This window comes from Cupressus sempervirens, chromosome 8 (assembly GCF_028749045.1).
Source record: "Cupressus sempervirens isolate cs-2001-9-10 chromosome 8, ASM2874904v1, whole genome shotgun sequence".
Classification (NCBI taxonomy): domain Eukaryota; kingdom Viridiplantae; phylum Streptophyta; class Pinopsida; order Cupressales; family Cupressaceae; genus Cupressus; species Cupressus sempervirens.
The window spans coordinates 739,659,388-739,680,674 of NC_143125.1; positions in this window are offsets into that span (position 1 = coordinate 739,659,388).

Consider the following 21,287-nt stretch of genomic DNA (forward strand, 5'->3'; position numbering starts at 1 on the left):
AGATACAAATATTAGCTATGATAGAGCATATCAGATGAAAGAGTATCAAATATAATGCATTGAAGTTAGAGAAGGGCATAGATTTTAGATACAAAATAGATACATTAGGTCAGGGGGAGTTATCAATTTTGAGGTATATAGGTTATTGCAAAATTTTGAATTTTTGAAGTTTTGTATATAAGTCAAATCATGGATATGTTATGCTTTAGAAGTTAAGGATAATAATTTTATATTTAAGTGTTTTTGACACTCATGTCAAAGGGGGAGATTTTTGATCTCAAATTGGTTTTGACAGGTGAGTGTCAAGACTCTTAATCCATTTACTTAGTTCATAGAAAATTAGTAATACATACTGAGCACAACATGTAAATTTTAGACCATGTTAAGTTGCAATGAGTACTGAGTCACTCTACTACTGAGCAGATAGACCATGTTGAGTGATTCAAATATTGAGTAAATATTGGATGGTGAGTAATGTAGGTGTCAAACCAAAAGAAAAAATATAGTGTATGCCAAGCATGAGAGACTTTACATGTCGAGTGACATAGTTTGGAAATATTTGTTTGTAATGGCACAAATAACTAGGTAAACTATTTTTGAGCTGACTTAAGGATAGATTACATTTTTTTGGAGATAGGGAAAAATATATATGCAGATTCCCTATGCAATTACATGCAACCAATCAGAAAATGGGAAGGTTTTAGCAGCAAAATGGATGAATCTCTGGTATAGATTCATACCTAACCTTAAGCCACTAGAGTCTTCTTAAGGAGGATGAAGCCCTAAACTCTTTATAGTGTATGATGGGTGAATGATCGAATTGGAAGTGCAAACAAGACAGTTTGCAGAGCATTCAAGGTGACTTAGAAGTAAGAGTAAATTGTAGAATAAGTTAGAGAAGTAAAAAGGATAGAGAAGGGTTTATCATTGGAGACATCAGATCATGAAGGATCAATTGGACATCATGTAGAAGTGATATGTTATCAAGCAAGAAAGTGCCAATCGTAGGATCTATGCTACAACATTTTAATAGGTGATTTCAGTTAAATCTCTTAACAAAGTAGTCCTAACAAGTTGTATGAAATCCTTTAATAGAGTGCTTACTTAATTGTAAATTGACATCCTCTAACCAAGCACACTTCTAACAATGTGTTTAAATCCTCTAACAAGGTGGGCCTTAATAGTCTTTGTAAGCCTTCAATAGGGTAGGCCTTTCATAAGGTAAACCATGATTCATGGTCAAACCATTGTAACCTTCATTGGATGCACTTTATTGCTGTAGTGGTGAAGATTTCTGGGTATCATCCCCACCCCAATTTTATCTTCTCACTTGGAAGGTTTTTGGGTAATCATATATGGTGTTATGTGTGTGTTTGATTATATGTTTACATGATTGATGCATATGCTTTACATGTTATTTCAGTATATTAATGCATGTGATGTATGAATGGTGAATTTTTTATGGGTTCAAGTTTAAAATCCTAATTCCTCCACCCCCCTACTCCATCTTAGAAATTTACTCTCTTTCCACTTTTAATCTCAATAGATTGTTCCCCTATCAAAATTAATTCTTCTCAACATATGTATCTCTCTAACTTGCATTATTTGAACATGATGTAATTTAGATATGAATTTCAATTCATCATTTTTGGTGTTTCCTTGTAATATTTCATTGTTTTCACTTTTTGTGTTACTAATATTTTCATGATTTCTAAAATTTATAATTCATTCAACATGTCAAGGGTTATAATTTATAACTCTTACTTTGATTATATACAATCAGAATTGCTATGTCCAATATCTCTCTCTATGTTACAAAATGGTTTATAAAGAAATGGTTCAGAGAAATGGAAATCAACATTTTTTTTATGATTCATCTGAAGGGATAGATAAGAACCTTGGCAACACTCCAACAATGACATCTTTTTCCATTGGATCCTTTTTTTTCTTTCTAATCACATGTAAGATTATATATCAATGATCTTGATGCATCTATGAGTGTGATAGCTTCCATAGAGAAAGCATTTGTTCTATATCAATTAATCATTGATTTTGTATGTTACTCATTGCACATATTATCACTTACAACTATAGGTTTGAATACTTCTCTTGAAACACTAAGATTAACAAACATTCTATAATTCTCATTCAACAAAAGCTCTAATAGCATGTGACACATTTCATGAGCTCCAAAATCTCTTTCTATAGTAGTTTTAATCATAAAATGCCTATATTTCTCTATAGCTAGATCAACATGATTCTTTATATTTGTAAGTCAAATGATAATTTCATGGTAGATTTTTGCGATCTTGTCTTCTTCTACAATATTTTTTTAATATACTTTATCACTTCATACTTCAATAATATTGGTTTCCAATCTATATTATCTCTCTATAATTAGAGTACATATTGGTTGTGGGAATTGACTCTATCATCATGTCTTGTTGTCTCAATATGTTCTCACCATTTTGAGTCTCTTCATAAAATTTTGATCCAATCATATTAAAATTCCAAGGAGATTAATGTTGACCTCAAATTGGTTTTGACAATTGAGTGTCAACACACTTAAGACATTGACCAAGTTCATACTGAATTAGTAATGTATGCCAAGTATGATATGTAAATATAGACTATGTTGAGTTGCAATGATTGTCTAGTAACTCATGTGTTGAGTCACTCAAGTGTTGAGTAGACAATACGTGTCGAGTGATTCAAGTGTTGAGAAAATAGTAGATGCCAAGAAATTCAAGTATCAAGTCAAAGAAAAAAATACAATATGTACCAAGCATCAACAGCCTTAAGTGCCAAGCAACATAGGTTTGACATATTTGTTTGTGCTTGCACAAAAAACTATGTAAACCATTTCTTAACAAACCTAAGGATAGAATACAATATTTTGAAGATAAGGAAAAATTTGTATGTGGATTCCCTATGAAATTACATGTAGCCAATTAGAGAAAGGGAAGGATTAATCAGCAAAAATGATGAATCTTAGTTGTAGGTTCATATCTAACCCTAAGTATTCTAGTCTTATTAAGGAGGATAAAACCCTAAAATTCATAGCAAGCATGTAATAAATTGAAGGAGAAGAATAAGTGAAGTTTGCATGCAAAAAATAGAGCATTCATGGAGGCTTAGAATTTATAGAAAGTGAATTATAGAATCAGTTTGAGAAGAACCAAGGATGGAGGATACAACTTTGACATATTAGATCAGAGAGGATTAAGGAGGACATAATATAGATTTGATCTTTAATCAGATTACCAAAGCTAATCACAAGATCTATGATAAAACATCCTAATAGGTGATTTTAGTTAAATATCTTAAGCGAAGTAGTCCTAATAGACTATTGTAAATCCTTGGGTGACATTCCAAGTGGATGTTTTGAAAGTCCTTTAGCCAGACACACTTCTAATAGGGTGTTGAAATCCTCTAACAAGGTGGGACTTAATAGTCCTTGTAAGCCTTAAACATGTCATACCTTCCATAAGGAAAATCATGTATCATGGTCAACACTTTGTAACTATATTTGGTGACACTTTATTACTGCAATAGTGAAGAATTGTGGGTGTCATTCACACCCAGTTTTACCTTCTCATTTGGAGGGTTTTTGGGTAATCATATTAGGTGTAAAGTGTGTATGTGTTTACATGTTTGGATGCATTTACTTTAAATGTTATTTATAGTTCAAAAATTATATGCATCTAATGAAATGGTGAAAGTTTTAGTTGTTAAAGTTTGAACTTTGGATTCACACCCCCTCCTGCCTAGAAGTGTATCTTCCCATTTGTAATTTTATCAATTGGTATCAGAGCTAAGTTCTCAAAAGAAGAAGCTCTGTAGCTCAAAGGAAACATCTTGAAATGAAAGTCTACAAGTTGGGAAAGACCATTGAGAACTAGAAGATTGAGATACATCTAATATTGCATCAACTAAATGAAACTAGAGATGCTTTGAAGAGTTCCTTGAAGAGAAGTAAAGAGATTGACACCACAAATATATTTGTAGATGGTAGCTCTAGTGAATTTGATGTAGCAATTGCATATCTAGTGGAAAATAATAGAACACAAGCCAAAGAGATCATAAATCTCAAGTTGGAGCAAGAATCACAAGCTATACTATTGTGTGGAGTGACTAAACAAAAGAAGAAAGCTATAGAAGATAAGGCCATGATTGAAGAAGACAAAAGAATTTTGGCAGATAGATTGGAAGAAAAGTCAACAGAGATATCCAGGATTTCAAACATGCAATTGGATACCTTAAGCAAAATGATGAATGCTCATCATGAGTTCAATGTCAAGGACATTGTGATAACTACTTTAAAGTTGTATAATGAACAACTGAATAATGACCTAAAAAGAGAAAATAGATTTGTTGAAAGTTTCAACAAGCCAGATGAAGCCATCATGTACTTTGAGAAACTGCTAAAATCACCTAGATCTAATAGAGGTACATTAGGATTAGGCTACATAAGCACTAAAGAAGGAGAATCATCTACAATTGCTGAGGAAAGGAACAATAAAGTTAAGAATTTCAAACCTACTTGTCATAATTGTGGTAAAAAAAGATATACAATGAATGTATGTAGGAGCAAGAATGCAAATTAGAATCTTAAGCCTAAGAACATGACTCATTGTCACAAGTGCAACAAACAAGGTTATCAGGCACATAAATGTAGAACTAGAACCATGCATGCACCAAAATTTGAAGGACACTTCTACAATTGTCAAAAGTATAGATATAGAGCCTTTCAATGTAGATCCAGGTCCACATGGTCATCAAGCAAGTCAAAAAAGGTAAGAAGACATGAAAACTCCTATAACTAGGATTACAATACAAGATATAGCTATCACTATCATCAAGAATATGGACATGTACCTGAAAATTGCATTAGGACTCACTTTGGTGGTAACTACAAGAGATGGTTGAGTCAAACAACATGTTTCAGTTTTCACAAGACTAGTCACATCAACAAGCATTGTCCAACTAGGTCAAAGGCACCAAGTTGTGAATTTGATAAAAGTAGAGGCAAGCAAGATGAACACATTAGGAATGAGATCAACAAGACATTGAAGAAGAAAGATACTAGTAGTACATCAAATGGAGAAGGGATCACTTCACCCAATGGGTCAAGTGGTCACACTACATCAAACTAAGCAAATAAGAGGTGTGTGGGACTGATACTTAAAGTGTGTTGCATTATACAATAGTTCCAAAATAAATTAGCACTTAAATGATTACATTAGAATGAATTAAGATGGAAGAATTTGTGGAAAATTCAAGATGAAATGTTCAATTTTTCATGTTGTTGCTAAGTATGAAATGTCTATCATGTATGCTAAGTGAAAAACTAGTTAATGTCAAGTTGCTACTCAAAGACAGTTAGATCCAAGTCTGTAGTAGCTACTGAGCAAAGGAAGTCCTTATAGATGCAAAATGGAACAATAATTGTGTTGATGCTAAGTTTTATAGCTATAGATGTACCAAGCACTAATTGCAAAGTTTTGAAGGGTATAAGGTTGATTTTCATCACTTTTCATCATTACAAATTCAAAGCAAGAACAACAAGAGAAAATAGGTGATTCACAAACAAGTTCAAATCATTTGCAAGGATTCTATTAATGATCAACCACTACTTCATCAAATTTTAAAGGTAGTTGAAATTTGGTAAACCCTAGTTTGAATAAATGGCCTTTAGTTCAAAGAATGCAAAGGAGAAAGAAGCTTTTGAGGTTCAATTACTTAGCAATAAGGTCAAATAACCCAATTTCAAGGCCATCCCAAACATTGCTTATAAACAAGATCTATCAGGCGCATTATCCTTGATTCTGCCTAAAGTCATATTGGTACAAGATGTGAGAAAATTTTACAACTACAAACTAGGAGGCATAGGTGACATGGAGATAAGACAAGCATATGATAAATTGTGTTAAAATAGAGCCTTGAATTTAGAATTTAAGATTCTGGAGAGAAAGGGTTTGACTCATGCCCTAGATTTTCCCATGATTTTCAAAATTGAATGGATAAAAATAGTTCTGAGTAGAATCTATGATGGATGTCTATGGTTAGAGGGTGGACCTATCAAGACAAAAAGAATTGTTCATATGGTTACTAGTTATCCAACCCTAGATTGGGTAAATACCCTACAAAGTGACTCCAAAGAGGTAATTGAGAAAAATATAGGTGCTAAATTGAACAATCCTAGATGACCATAGATACCATTACATATCATTTTCTTGACTTTGCAATAAGGGTTATTTCCCACAAGTTCTATTAGTCAAGCAGGTTAAACATTGTACCCTACATAGAAATTGATGTTCATTACAAAATTATCAAGAAAGATCATACCTATGATCTTGTAGAACTTCAATTACTACAAATAAATGAGAACCTAGGTGCTATTAGGAAGACAAAAAGTGCACAATATAAATTTGGATTAATACTTGTGTGCATATTCTTCTATGTACAAAATGAATTCCCATCTTTTGGTAAAGTTGGACAGAAGGAAAATAAATCAGTCGCTATCCAAATTAATGACTATATTGAGAAAATGGGAGAGAAATTTTAGTTAGTTATGAAAAGATATTTTGAAGACTTCAATAATTCTATGAAGAAGAGATTGAGGATACTTATTTCGCTAGTAGAACAACGCTATAATGACACATGTTTCCTTGTAGATATTGATTACACTTATATATAGGCTATTGTACCTAGGGTTAGATGGCTAAGACCCCTAGGATATGAGATTAATGTTGATTAAGCCTCAATAGCCATTACTAGACTCCTAGTAGAGGAGATTGACAAAATAGCCAAGATATTTGGTAACTATGATGTAATAAAGTCTAAAGTTGAAATGGAATTGAAGACAACTTCTACATTGAAGAAGAACAACAAATTAGTAAACAAATTGAAGGGAAAATTTGTTGAAGAAGCAGGTGATGAGGAAGAAGAAGATGATGAAGAGAATGAAGAAGAAGAAGAGGTATAAGCTCAAGAACCTCTAGCTTTGATCCAAGGCATGCGTGAGGACAAGGAAGAAGAAGTGTCAAGGAAGAGGAAATCAAAGAGACATCAATGTAATTAGTGCCAAAGAAGAGAAAGGGTAAGGCTTAGCCTATGGCTAAACCAAAAGAAAAGAAAACTATAAAGCCTAGCCCAGAAAGGTCAACAACACCAACAACTATGGCAAGTACAAGGGCTACTACTCAAAAGGCCAAAGAGCAAGAAAAAGAGAAAGTAAAGGCTACTAAATAGAAAGGCCTAGTGCAAAAGAAATAGAGGAGAAAACATATTGCACAACTAGAAATAGATGATGAAAAGATAGCATCTAAAGATACAAGTCAATTTAGAGTGGTAAGTCATACACCTAAATTTGATCTTGAAAATATCCATGATAATGTTAAGGATAACATAGATATGATAGGATTAAAGAATATTGATTTTGGAAGACTTGGTAGAATAGCAAAAACTTTTACTGAAGATTCAATTTACAAAATTATATCAAGGTTCAATAATACTCCACTTGAACTAGAAAATACAATTCCAAAGGAGTTGTATACAATTGTTGCAATTACATGGCATTACTACTTAAACCTAGACAAACAAATAATGGAATCAAAACTAGCACAGGTAATGCCAAATTTGACAAAAGGTCAAATTGTCAAGGAAAATAAGATGTATGGTAGTATATTTGCACCTAAATACATGGCATTTAGCATACTCTAGAATAATATTGAGGATGTTGTGAAGAAATCCACTCAAATGTGGAAGTTAATATATGGTTTGACAATAGTTAAAGAAGGAGAAGAGGATCCCTTTGAGGGAAGAAACAATGGAGATGAAGAGGAAGAAAATAAATATGAAATAGTAAGAGGAAAAGATGATACTACTATGGAGGAGAAACAAAAAAGGACAAATGAGATGGCTACAACTAAAGAGCAGCAGGAAGAAAAAATTGTGCAAGACATACAAATACTGAGCACAAGCCCTCCACATGATGTAAGCATACCTATAGATACTATAATTGTAAAGGATGTTCCTAATAGCTTAGCTCAAAACATCGACCCCTTAGCTATAGAAGACCTAAAGAAGATCCTTGACCAATCCACAATGCAAGCCAGATTGTGTGAAAATCCAGTATTGGTTAGATGTGATGAACTTCACAAGGCAATAGCTAACATTACAAGGGATAAGATAAATACAAAAGAAACATCTTTGGCTATCCCTTCAGCTACTAGTGCTAAAACTTTGGTGCAAAAATAAAAAGAAACATCTACAAAAGATGACACTATTGTTAGAGTTGAACAAACACATACTGCAATAGAGGAAAAAGAAGAAGAAACAACCAATGTTTACCATAATGCATAGACAGAATGTGTAAGTCAGATAATATTAATTGATCAAGGTAGATCTAAAGAATAAAACATACCAAAGGAAAAGGAGAAAGAAACCATACAAGCATTGGTAAATCTACCAATATCTAGCTCTCCCAAAAAAGTCCTTTAGGAGCCGAGCACTGAAGTTGTACCACTACAAAATTTCAGCACCAAGCTCCAGTTCATCTAAGGTTGTAAAGCTAATTCACTATGGAGATGTAACTCTAGATGAAGAAATAGTGATACCTAAATATGATTATGCAATAATTACCTTGGAACAAATAGGTTTAATACAACAAGCCTTGGAAAAGAAGAAAAATAAAGAAATACTCAGAAAGGAGTATAAATAGAGACAAGAATTGTAGGAAATAAAAGACATTTTTTTATATACTTTCAGTTTTCCTACACCTAAAGAATCAAAGCCAATATTGGAACAACTATTAGATATTATGGAATAGGTGAATAATGAAGACCAAGATACAAATGCACAACTTATGGAATGGCTTGCAAGAAAATTTCAAGCGATAGTCAATGAGAAAATATCTAGTGATATAGCACTAGCACAAGTACAATTGGATACAAACATTAAGATTGTGAAGAAGGTACTTGAGAAAATATTCTAATTGTACACAAAATTGTGTGATCCCACACTCTTCACACAAGAAAAAAGTCATAAAATTTTGAGTCTTGAGAGAAAATTGAAAATCTCTGGTATGCAACTACCTCATAACCCAGCTCAAACTAAGAAGCGTTTCCATTCATTGCTTCAAATAGAAAGTTAACTAGTTGTGATAACAATAGAAGAGGCTAATATAAGAGCCAAATTTACTAACATTCAAGCCTCCCTAACCCCTCATATGGAGATACTCCAAAAGGAAATAGGATATGTAGAGACTTTCATGAAGAAAGATCTAAATCTTTCAACATTAAATGGACTAGTTCACCTTGTAGTAGAGATAGCTTTTGGTCAAATAAATAGTATTGAAAAATGAGTGTCAACACACTTAACTATTTTTATTATACATGTTGAGTACATAATAGATGCTAAGCCAGAATTTCAATAGGTGCCGAGTCACAGTTAGTGCCAAGAAGATTGTAGTATAGTATGTGTTGAGCAATAGAAGAATTGTTCATGTGCTAAGTAACAAAATCATTCAAATGTCTAGCAACTTAGAAAAAGATATTTCAAGTGATATAGGATACAAAAGGTGCCAAGAAAAATAGGAAACATAGTCGATGCCGAGCAATCCAAAAACAATGTGTCGAGCATTAGTAATACTTCATGTGCTGAGCAACACAGGATCAACATAATAGTTTGTATTTGCACAAACTAAGATGTGAACCATTTTTGGAGTTGACTTAGATAAATTTTGAAGGAGAAAAAGGATAAGGACAAATCATTTACATTCCCTATGCAATTTGCATGCAACCAATCAGAAAAATGTTGAAGCCATGCAACCAATTAGAAAAATGAAAAGTATGAGTGGGAATTTGAGATTCAATTTGGATTGTAGATCCATACCTAACCCTAAGTCTTCACATTCTTAATAAGGAAGATGAATGCACCAATGTATGTATGGAAGAAAACTAGCATAAGGGGAGATTATAGTGAAATTTTAGTAAAGAGAAAAGACATGGTGAAAGGGATAACATTTATATATCTAGTTGATCAGAACAAAATAGGGGACATATTCAGAGATCAGATCAAGTAAGGATCAAAAGAGAAAGACTAGATCAAGTGCCTAAACCTAGCAATTCAAGATTGCATTCAATTAGGTCAAATGTTCTAATACTCTCTCACAATTGTATTTGAGGTTGAAATCTATGGTGATAGGTTAGCTTAATAGCTAGGTAGGAGAGCCTTTGGAGAAGGTCAAAAAAATCCTATGTATTATGTGGGTTTAGCAACCTTTATGTAAATCCTTTCAATAGGTCACTATTGACATAGTGTAAAGCCTTTAACAAAATAGGCCTTTAATAGGGAAAACCATCAGAAGTGGTTGAACTCATTGCTACAGTAAATTTTGTGGGTGTTATCGCCACCCCAGTTTTACCTGCTTATTCTTGGAGGGTTTTTGGGTCACCAAAATCTCTTGTGTTATGTGTAGATGCATGCTTTCATTTTATGATTGTTTACATGTATAACTTGCATGCATGTTAATTTAGGCCCCGTTTGGTTGCTAGAATATGAGTGGAATAGGAAAAAAAAATTAGAATATGTTTTATATTTGTTGTTTGGTAAGCTCAATCAAAATTGGGAATAGGAAGACATATTCCAATTTTGCCCCTAAAATGAGCATATGTCTATGCCAAAAAATATCTGTTATTGGAATAGGCCATTTCCATTCCCATTTCGATTTTCCATTAAAAAATATTTTGTATTTTTTTTTGAATTTTTTTTTTTACTTACTTTTTGAATTTTTTTTGTTAATTTTATTTTTTTAAAAATTTAAATAAATTTTTTTTAAATTATATCTATTTTTTTAAAAAAATGAAAATAAAAATGAATTAACTAAAAAAATAATTTAAAAAAAAAAAAAATTAGAAAAAATGTTTTTAAAAATACAAAACTTAACCTTATTCCTATTCTATTTTTGTACAACCAAACAATAGATTAACATATTCCCAGTCGAATTCCAAGTGCACCAAACATGATTGGAATTGCTTAATTCTATTCCCATTCCCATTCCATTTTTCTATTCTAATTTTCTATTCCTATGCCAGCAACTAGACGGGACCTTAAGTTATATGTTATTGAGGGTTGAAAAGGATAAAAATTGGTTACTTTTGATTCACCTCCCCCTCTTAGAAGTGCTCTTCCAATTTGAACATTCCAACAATTGGTATCAGAGCTTTGGTTCTCACAAGGAGAAGCCTAACAACTTGGAGAAAAAGGTCAGAAGATGGAAGTCTTCAAACTTGGGAAGATCATTGACAATCAAGTGATTGATGTGCAACTAGCTCTACATAAAGTAGAGGAAGCTAGGGAGGAACTAAGAAAATCTTTGAAAAGAAGAAAGGAGATAGCCATATCTAAAAATGACGTACACTACAAGGAGATTGACACCAAAAATGTATTTTCCAATGAAGACTCCAAGGAATTTGATGCAAAAATAATAGAATTAATGGAGAAAAGTAGAGCACAAGCCAAAGAAATTAGATTAGTCAAGCTTGAACAAGAGTCACAAGCCATGTTGCTTTGTGAAGTAACTGATCAAAAGAAAAGAGGTATTGAATACAAAGCCATGGTAGAAGATGATAAGAGAAATCTTATCAATAGATTGGAAGAGAAGAAAATTGAATTTGAAAAGATTTCAAATATGCAGTCAGATACTTTGAGCCAGATGATGAATGTTCATCATCAGCTAAACATGAAGGATATTGAGATCTCCACCTTGAAGATACAAAATGAGAAATTGTAGAAAGAATTGAAAAGACAGAAAGAAATAGCAGAAAGTTACAATAAACCCAATGAGGCCATCAAGTACTTTGAGCAATTGCTGAAATCACCAAGGGCAATTAATAACCCTATAGGACTTGGATATATCAGCACTAAACAAGGAGAATCATCCAAGACTACAAAAAAAAGAAGAAACAAAGGTAAGAACACTAAACCTACTTGTCATTTTTATGGTAAAAAAGGACACACCTCTAATGTATGCAAAAGCAAGAATAGTCATTAGCATGATAAGCCTAAAATGCAAACTTCTGTCACAAGTGCAAAAAGAAATGACATTTAGCACAAGATTGTAGAACCAAGACCATGAGGACACCAAGATTTGAGGGTCACTACTACAATTGTAAAAAATATGGATATAGAGCATTTGAATGCAAATCAAAGCCTATGTGGACATCTAATCAGCCTGCAAGATGAATCAATCATGCACATCATTACAATTAGGATTACAACACTAGGTACAGCTGTCACTATTGCCAAGAGTATGGACACAAACCTAAAAATTTCATAAGGACACACTTTAAGGGAAGTTACAACAGATGGTTGAATCAAAATACTTGTTTTAGTTGCTTAAAGACTGGTCATGTATCAGTAGGAACTAACCAAAAAAGGTCAAAGCACCCAAGATTGAAATTAATAAGGGCAAAGAAAAAGTTAATGTGGAACACATCAGGGAAGATATGAAGAAGACATGGTAGAAGAAAGGTGAATGTAGCACATCAAATGGAGAGATTACTTCACCCAAGAGGTCAAGTGAACACACCTCATCAAATTAAGCACTAGAAAGGCACAAAGGGCTGATAAATATAAAGATGTATCATGCATCAACCCAAAAGAACATAGGTGCACTACAAAGAAGAAATCGGGATAAGTTAAGATGTCAGGATAAAAGTTGAAAGATGATGCCAAGCTACCTTTGGTGGCCTAGTTAAACTCTAGTATAAGTTGAGTTGAATAGTCTAGTAGCTATCGAGTAAGACTTGATAGTGACTGTCGAGCAATTAACAAGATCAATAGATGCCAAGTGGAATGAGATAGTAGCTGCCGAGTGAGTGAAATATAGTTGGTGTCGAGTTGGAAAAACCTTTGGAAGTTGAGTGACAGATATAAGCATGAAAGCAATAAATGCTAGGTTTCAAGCCTTGTAAAAGTGAAAATTTTTTACATTTTGGTCATTTGAACAAAGAGAAAAGATGAGTAAAGTGATTAAGTGATTTCCTAGTGATCAAAAGGAAATTTACAGTAATTCAACAACAACCTTACTCCATTTCATTGATTTACCAGGTATTTCATTCAAGTGCCAAGTTACATAATTTAAAAAAATAAATATTAAACAATAAACCCTAGTTCATTTAAATATGGCATCTAGTTCTAAATCTATAAAAGAAAAGGAAGGGTTGGAAATTCAACTAGTTAGCAATGGAGTTAGACAATTAGAGTTTAGATGCATCCCTGAAGTTGCTTACAAAAATGATCCCATTGGTGCCCTATCTATGATTCTTGATAAAGTAGTTATGGCTTAGCATGTACGCAAATGCTACAACTATAAGATAGGAGCCATAGGAGATTTGGATACTTTCAATGCATTTGATAAGCTCTGTGAAAAAGGGAAAGTTAAGGATGAATTCTCCATAGTCAAAAAGAAGGGTCTAACCAAAACCCTAGTTTTTCCTATTGTCTTTAAAATAGAATGGATACCCATTGTGCTAAGCAAAATCCATGATGGAGCTTTTTGGCTAGAAATTGGGCCAGTAAAGTTCACAAAGAAAACTGTACATAGGATCATTGGTATCCCAACCCTAGATCAACCCAAAATCCTAAGAGTGATAAGAGGGAAGTAATTGAGAAAAACACTGGTTCCAAGTGGAACAATAGGGGTATGACAATTGACACCATCAAAGACCCCCTACTATATTTTTCTATCAAGATCATATCTCACAAATTTTATCAATCAAGTAGGTTAAATAGTGTACCCTGCATAGCGATAGATGTTGCCTACAAGCTAGTGAAAAAGGATCACACTTATGATCTTGCCAAATTGATGATGCAACAAATCAATGAGAACTTGGGAGCCATAAGGAAATCCAAAGAGGCTCAATGAAAATTTGGTACAATATTGATTTGCATGTTCTTCTACATTATGAAAGAATTCCTTTCAATAGGAAAGGTAAGATGGGATCCAAACAAGACTATTGTTGAACAGATAAATTGATTCACTGATTAAATGGGTGAAAATTTTGATGCCCAAATGACTAGTTATTTTGAGGATTTCAAACAATCCATGAAATAGAGAATGAGAATTCTAGTCTCATTAGTGGAGCAACATGGAAAAAAACATTTTTTTTCTAGTGGATATTGACTATACCTACATACAAGCAGTCATCCCTAGAGTCAGATGGCTTAAACCACTGGGCTATGAACTTGATGTGGATCAGGCTTTAGCAACTTTTAAAGCTCTACTTGTAAAGGAAATTGATAGAACTACAAAATATTTTGAAACCTATGAAGTTGTTAAATCAAGGGTGGTAACAAACCTCAAAGTATCCTCAATAGTAAAGAAGGATAAAATGGTCAAGAAGATCAAAAAGAAATTTGGGACAAATATTGGAGAGACAAGTACTGTAGAAGAAGGAAAAGAAATAAATGATGATAAAGAAGAAGATGAAAATGAAGGTGATGATCCTGAACAAGAGTCTCTACAATTGACTCAAGGATTACGAGAGGATGAAGAGGAAGGTGCAGAGAAAGAAGAAGCTAAGAAAACATCCATTCAAACCAAGGTCACCAAGAGAAAGGAAAAAGTACCACCTACTCCTCAGCCCAAGCCAAAGAAAGTGGCAAATCCTGGACCCAAGAAGCCTACAACTAGAGCTAGTACAAGAGCTACAACCCAAAAGGAAAAAGAAGAAGTAGCAAAGAAAAAGAAATCCATAGAGAAGACTGAAGAAGAGCCAAAGAAAAGAAGAAAATTTGTGACTCAACATGATTCAGATGAAGAAAGGATAGAATCAAAAGACCACAGTCAATTTAAAGTGGTAAGTCATCCACCAAAGTCTTCTATTATTAAATTATGTGCTAAGATTAGGAATGAAGACTTAAATGATTTAAAGAATGTAGATTTTAATAAGCTCACAAAGGATGAGAAAAATAAAATAGAGAAATTTTTCTATAGCATGATGGTAGAATATAAACATAACCCTCTTGAACTAGATAGTTCATTGCCAAAGAAATTATATAAGATTGTAGAGAGAAAATGGCATTTTTGTTTGCAAACTGAGAAAGAAATAACGAAGTCTACCTTAGCAAGGATGTTGCCTGATTTGACTAAAAGTCAAATACAAAATGCAGTCAAAAGGCACAATAGTAGATTAACTCCCAAATACATGGAATTTAGTATTTTAGAAAACAAAATTGAAGAAGTTGTGAGAAAAACCACAAAAGTGTAGAAAATTGATGATGTATTTGATGAAGAATACAAGCTAGGAGCAAGTGCCAAAATAAAGGAAATAAAAGAAGCAATAAGAAAGAAGGTAGAGGAGATGAAAGTAGAAGAGAATAAAGTGGAGGAGAAAAAGAAGGATGAAGAAGAGCAGGAGGAAATGAGTAAAGAAGAGGAAAAGGGGATAGGTGAGCAACAAGAACAAAGTGTGTAAGACACACAACTACCACTGCCTAGCCCTCCTCATTCTACCATCACACCTACAAAGAAAATCAAGATAAAGGATGTCATTGACACTTCTAGTCAAAAATCTATCCATTAACTATAGAAGATCTAGCAAAGATCCTAAACTAATCATAACAAGCAATTGGGCTATGTTCAAGCCCAATATTGGTCAGTATTGATGAACTCTATAAGGCAGTAGTGAAATTAAAGGAAGTCAAGGTGAACACACAAGAACCACCTATGACCAAACAATCTACTAGACTTCTACTTCTTCCACCACCATCTCCACCAAAAGAAGTCACAGTTGCACTTCAAAAGCTGAGTGCAGTAGCATGGGATGATAAAGTTAAATCATTATAGTGATTAGGTACACACCCATTCAGAATGACAGCAGAAGAGAAACAAACTAAAGAGAAATAAGAGACAAAAGTTAAGGAGGAATCTGCAATACAAAATTTGGTTGAGCTACCCAAAACAAGTACTCCTACAAAAACTCTTCAGTAATCGAGCACTGGAACACTAGAATTGCAAATTAGAACACTAAGCTCGAGCTCCGCTAGGGTAGCTAGTACAATTTATTATGGAATTCCTAAGCTTGATGAAGAAATAAAGATACCCTATTATGAATTCGGTACTCTCACCAAGGAGAAGATGAATGAAATTTAGAGTGCATTGCATAGAAGAAGGAGACAAGAGGCACTTAGAAAGGACTACAAATATAGGCAAGCATTGAACAAAATCAAGGACATATTCATGGATGCTTTCAGCCTACAATCTCTAGATGAATCAAGACCAATTAATAGAGAAACTATTAGATATAGTTGATCAGGTAACAAATGAGGACCATGATACAAATAACAAACTAATGGAATGGTCAGAGAAGAAGTTCAAAGGCAAGGTCAATAAGAAGATATCAAATGATATCATTTTGGGACAAGTTGACCTGGCTAAGAAAATAGATAGAGTTAAAATTGTACTAGGGAATATATTCTCCCTTTATAATAAACTGTGTGATTTTCCAAACTTCACACATAAGACTAGCCAAAAAATAATGAACTTGGAGATAAATCTAAATATTTCTAGTATGCAACTCCCAACCAATCTAGCTCAAAGTGAGAAGCATTTTTCTCAAATGCTTCACACTCAAAGGGAACTAGCTATATTATCAGCAGAGGAGGCTAATATAAAAGCTAAGTTAATGGAAATTCAATCCTCCATCACCCCTCACTTGGAAGTACTCCAGGAGAAGCAACTATATGCAAAGACAGTCCTAAAGAAAGATCCCAATCTTTCTACACATGAAGGACTTGTGGACTTAGCAGCAGAGCTTGCAATCCAACACAAGTCATTGGATATTGCATTAAACAACTAGGATGCAGCTCTAAAGATACTTCTGGATGTTAATAGCTCATTTTTGGCCAAACATGGTGTTACTCCATAGAACCCTTTGACATCAGTGTCAAAAAAGGGGGAGTAGTAAGAAAAGGAGGAGATATGTAGATACTATGGGTAATTATCAAATACATTCTTTTACTTCATTCTTTCATTCATTTTGAGAATAAAGTGGAATGATTTTAAATAGCCAAAAAGGGGAGACAAGGAATAAAGGAGTGAAGGAGAGATATAAAATTTTGGTAATCACATGGAATAGAGGGACATCACATAGATCATATACAACATATAGGCTCAGAATGTAGAAACAGGTCAAGGAATAGAAACGATCAAGAATACTAGCACATAATTTTAATTTTAAAGGCATAATCAACTCAAGGGGTGTCATAAGGTATATAACTACTCACAATTTTTTGAAATTTGGCATGTATGTTGAATGAGTAAAGAATGTACTCAATAAGGTTAGGATCATCAATGCTTAGTTAATTGTTTTTGACACTCATGTAAAAGGGGGATATTGTTGGTCAAATAAATAGTATTGACAAATGAGTGTCAACACACTTAACCATTTTTATTATACATGTTGAGTACACAATAGACGTCGAGCCAAAATTTTAATAGCTATCGAGTCATAGTTAGTGCTGAGTAGATTATAGTATAGTATGTCTCGAGCACTACATAAATTGTTCGTGTGCTAAGTAATAGAATCATTCAGATGTCAAGCATCTTAGAATAACATATGCCATGTGATACAGAATACAATAGGTGAGAAGAAAACCAAGAAACATAGTTGATGCCAAGCAATCTAGAAATAGTATGTGTCAAGCATTAGTAATACTTCATGTACTGAGCAATGCAAGATCAACATAAAAGTTTGTGCTTGCACAAACTAAGATGTGAACCATTTATGGAGCTGACATAGAAAAATTTTGAAGGAGAAAAAGGATAAGGAAGAATCATTTACATTCCCTATGCAATCTACATGCAACCAATTAGAAAAATGCAAAGTATGAGCAGGAATTTGAGATTCAATTTGGATCATAGATCCATACCTAACTCTAAGTCTTTGTATTCTTTATAAGAAGGATGAATGCACCATTGTATGTATGGAAGAAAAGCAACATAAAGGGAGATTATACTGAAATTTCAATGAAGAGAAAAGACATATTGGAGGGGATAGCATTTATATATCTAGTTGATCAAAATAGAATAGGGGACATATTCAAAGATAAAATCAAGCAAGGATCAGAAGAGAAAGAGAAGATGAAGTGCTTAAAACTAGCAATTTGAGATTGCATTCAATTAGGTCAAATGTTCTAATACTCTCTCACAATTGTATTAGAGGTTTAAATCCTATAGTGATAGGTTAGATTAGTAGCTAGGTAGGAGAACCTATGAAGAAGATCAAGAAAATCCTATTAAGTTAGGTAGGTTTAACAGCCTTTATGTAAATCTTTTAATAGTGTGACACTTCATGTAAAGTGTTTCTAAATATTTTCAACAGGTCACTATTGACACAGTGTAAAGCCTTTAACAGGGTAGGCCTTTAACAAGGAAAACCATCAGAATTGGTTGAACTCATTGATGCAGTAAATTTTTTGGGTGTCACCCCCACCCTAGTTTTACCTTCTTATTCGTTGAGGGTTTTTGGGTCACCAAAATCTCTTATGTTATGTGTTGATGCATGCTTCCATTTTATGATTGTTTACATGTATAACTTGCATGCATGTTAATTTAAGTTATATGTTATTGAGGGTTGAAAAGGATAAAAATTGGTTACTTTTGATTCACTGCCCAACCCCCCCCCCCCCCCCCTCTCAGAAGTACTCTTCCCATTTGAACATTCCAACAATATCAATCCAAATAAAGTCATTATATGTTGCATGTGAGAACTGGGATGCTCTTTGAAAATAATCATGGAAGTCCACAAGTCCCTGTTGGACAAACATTTAATTAATGTATGGAATCTTTGACTTAAGTATCAAAAAAGGGGGAGATAAATATGCAAAGAGGGAGATAAACAAGCAAGGGGGAGATAAAGGTAAACTACAAGGGGAGAAAATACAAAGGGAGCAAACAAAAGAGTAGAAATAGAGCATATTAAATAAAGAGTATCAACATATTTGAAGATAAAGAGTATCAGCAATAGATAGAATTACTCAGAATGGAGAATATATTTTTTGATACAATACAAGCACATTAAATTAGGGGGAGTTATAAATTTTTAGGTATATAGTCTACTGTAGAATTTTGAAAATTTTGATGTTTTGTATCTAAGAAGAGTTGTGAATATATTATGCTTGAGAAGCTCAAATTGATTATGTAAAGTTAAGTTTTTTTGACACTCATGTCAAAGGGGGAGATTTTTGATCTCAGATTGGTTTTGACAATTGAGTGTCAATGCACTTAAGACATTCACTAAGTTCATTCTAAACTAGTATTGTGTGCTGAGTATAATATGTAAATATAGACTGTGTCTAGTTGCAATGAGCGCCAAATCACTCAAGTGCCAAGAAAATAATACATGCCGAGTGATTCAAGTGTTAAGCAAATAGTAGATGTCAAGTAGTTCAAGTGCCAAGTAAGAGAAAAAATTACAGTATGTGATGAGGATCAACAACCTCAAGTGTCGAGAAACATAGATTTGGCATTTTTTTTGTGATAGCACAAACAACTATGTAAACTATTTTTTGGCCAACCTAAGGATAGAATATGATCTTTTGAATATAAGGAGAAATTTTTATGCAAATTCCCTATGAAATTACATATGGCCAATTAGAAAAGGGGAAGGATTAAGTTGTAAAAAGGATGAATCTCAACCATAGATTCATAGCTAACCCTAAGTATTCTAGTATTCTTAAGGAGGGAGAAATATTAAACTTCATAGCAGCCATGTAAGAAATTGAAAGAGAAGAATAAGTGAAATTTGCATGTGAAAAGAAAAGCATTAATGGAGGCTTAAAAGTTGTAGAGAGTGAATTGTAGAATCAATTTAAGAAGAGAAAAGGATAGAGGATACAACATTGACATATCAGATCAGAGAGGATCAAGAAGGACACAATACAGATTTGATCTTTAATTAGGATACCAGAGTTAATCACTGGATCTATGTTGAAACATCCTAATAAGTGATTTTAGTTAAAACTCTTAAGTGGATTAGTCCTAACAAACTGTTGTAAATCCTTTAATAGGATGACATTCCAAATGGAGTTTTGAAAATTGTTTAGCTAGGAAAACTTCTTATAGGGTGTTGAAATCCTCTAACAAGTTGGGACTTAACAATCCTTGTAAACCTTTAATAGGGTAGGCCTTTCATAGGGAAGATCATGCATCATGGTCAACACTTTGTAACCATAATTAGTGCCACTTTATTACTGCAATAGTGAAGAATTGTGGGTTTCATTCCCACCCTAGTTTTACCTTCTCACTTGGAGGGTTTTTGGGTAATCATATCAGGTGTAAAGTGTGTGTGTGTGTGTGTGTGTGTGTGTGTGTTTACATGTTTTGATGTATTTACTTTACATGTTATTTACAATTCAGATATAAGATGCATCTAATGAAATGGTGAAAGTTTTAGTTGTTAAAGTTTGAACTTCTAATTCACCCCCCCTCTCAGAAGTGCATGTTCCCATTTCTAATTCCATCAATTAATTGTATATATGATTCAATATGGATATTTCTTTTAGACTGTTATTAGATTAAAAAAATCAATTTGTATATTAAATTCTTAAGCATCCATACATCCTCTTTACACATTTTATATTTTTGAACAATGTTCAAAATTTCTTAGTAATCTTGATCAATATTATTTCCAACAAGTTGTCTTGTATTTTTAAGACATGAATATTGACAAAAAATCTTAAATATCTAAGATATAAAATATGGATGTTTGAATTATTTCTTTGTAATTATTTTGAGTAAGATAAAATAACATAAATCTATTAAGTACGTAATGATTATAGCTAATAATTTTTCTATGAAGATCTACTATTGGATTCCAGGCATTAATTATGGAATAAAAATATGTTTCAACCATCTTTATTTGTTGTTCTTTAGACTAATCTATACTATCCATATTTGGTGCTCTGTGTAACCATAAGAAATCATGCACATGTGGTAAGCCCATATATTGCCATTTATATTTGTGCCAAAAGTCTTTAACATTCAATCCTTTTTGTAGTATTTCTATTCTAAACATTGAATCTCTTAAATGCAAATAGTAGGCAACAATATGACAATAGTTGATAATGTTCTATTTTCTCCACAACTAAGACTCATGGGGATCTATTGGTGATGTTCCCACCATTAACACATGCAAATCTTCATAGTGCAAATTATCTTCACTCAATGTAAAACTTATTGTTCACGTTCCAATTTGATAGAAGTAGGTGCACCAAGT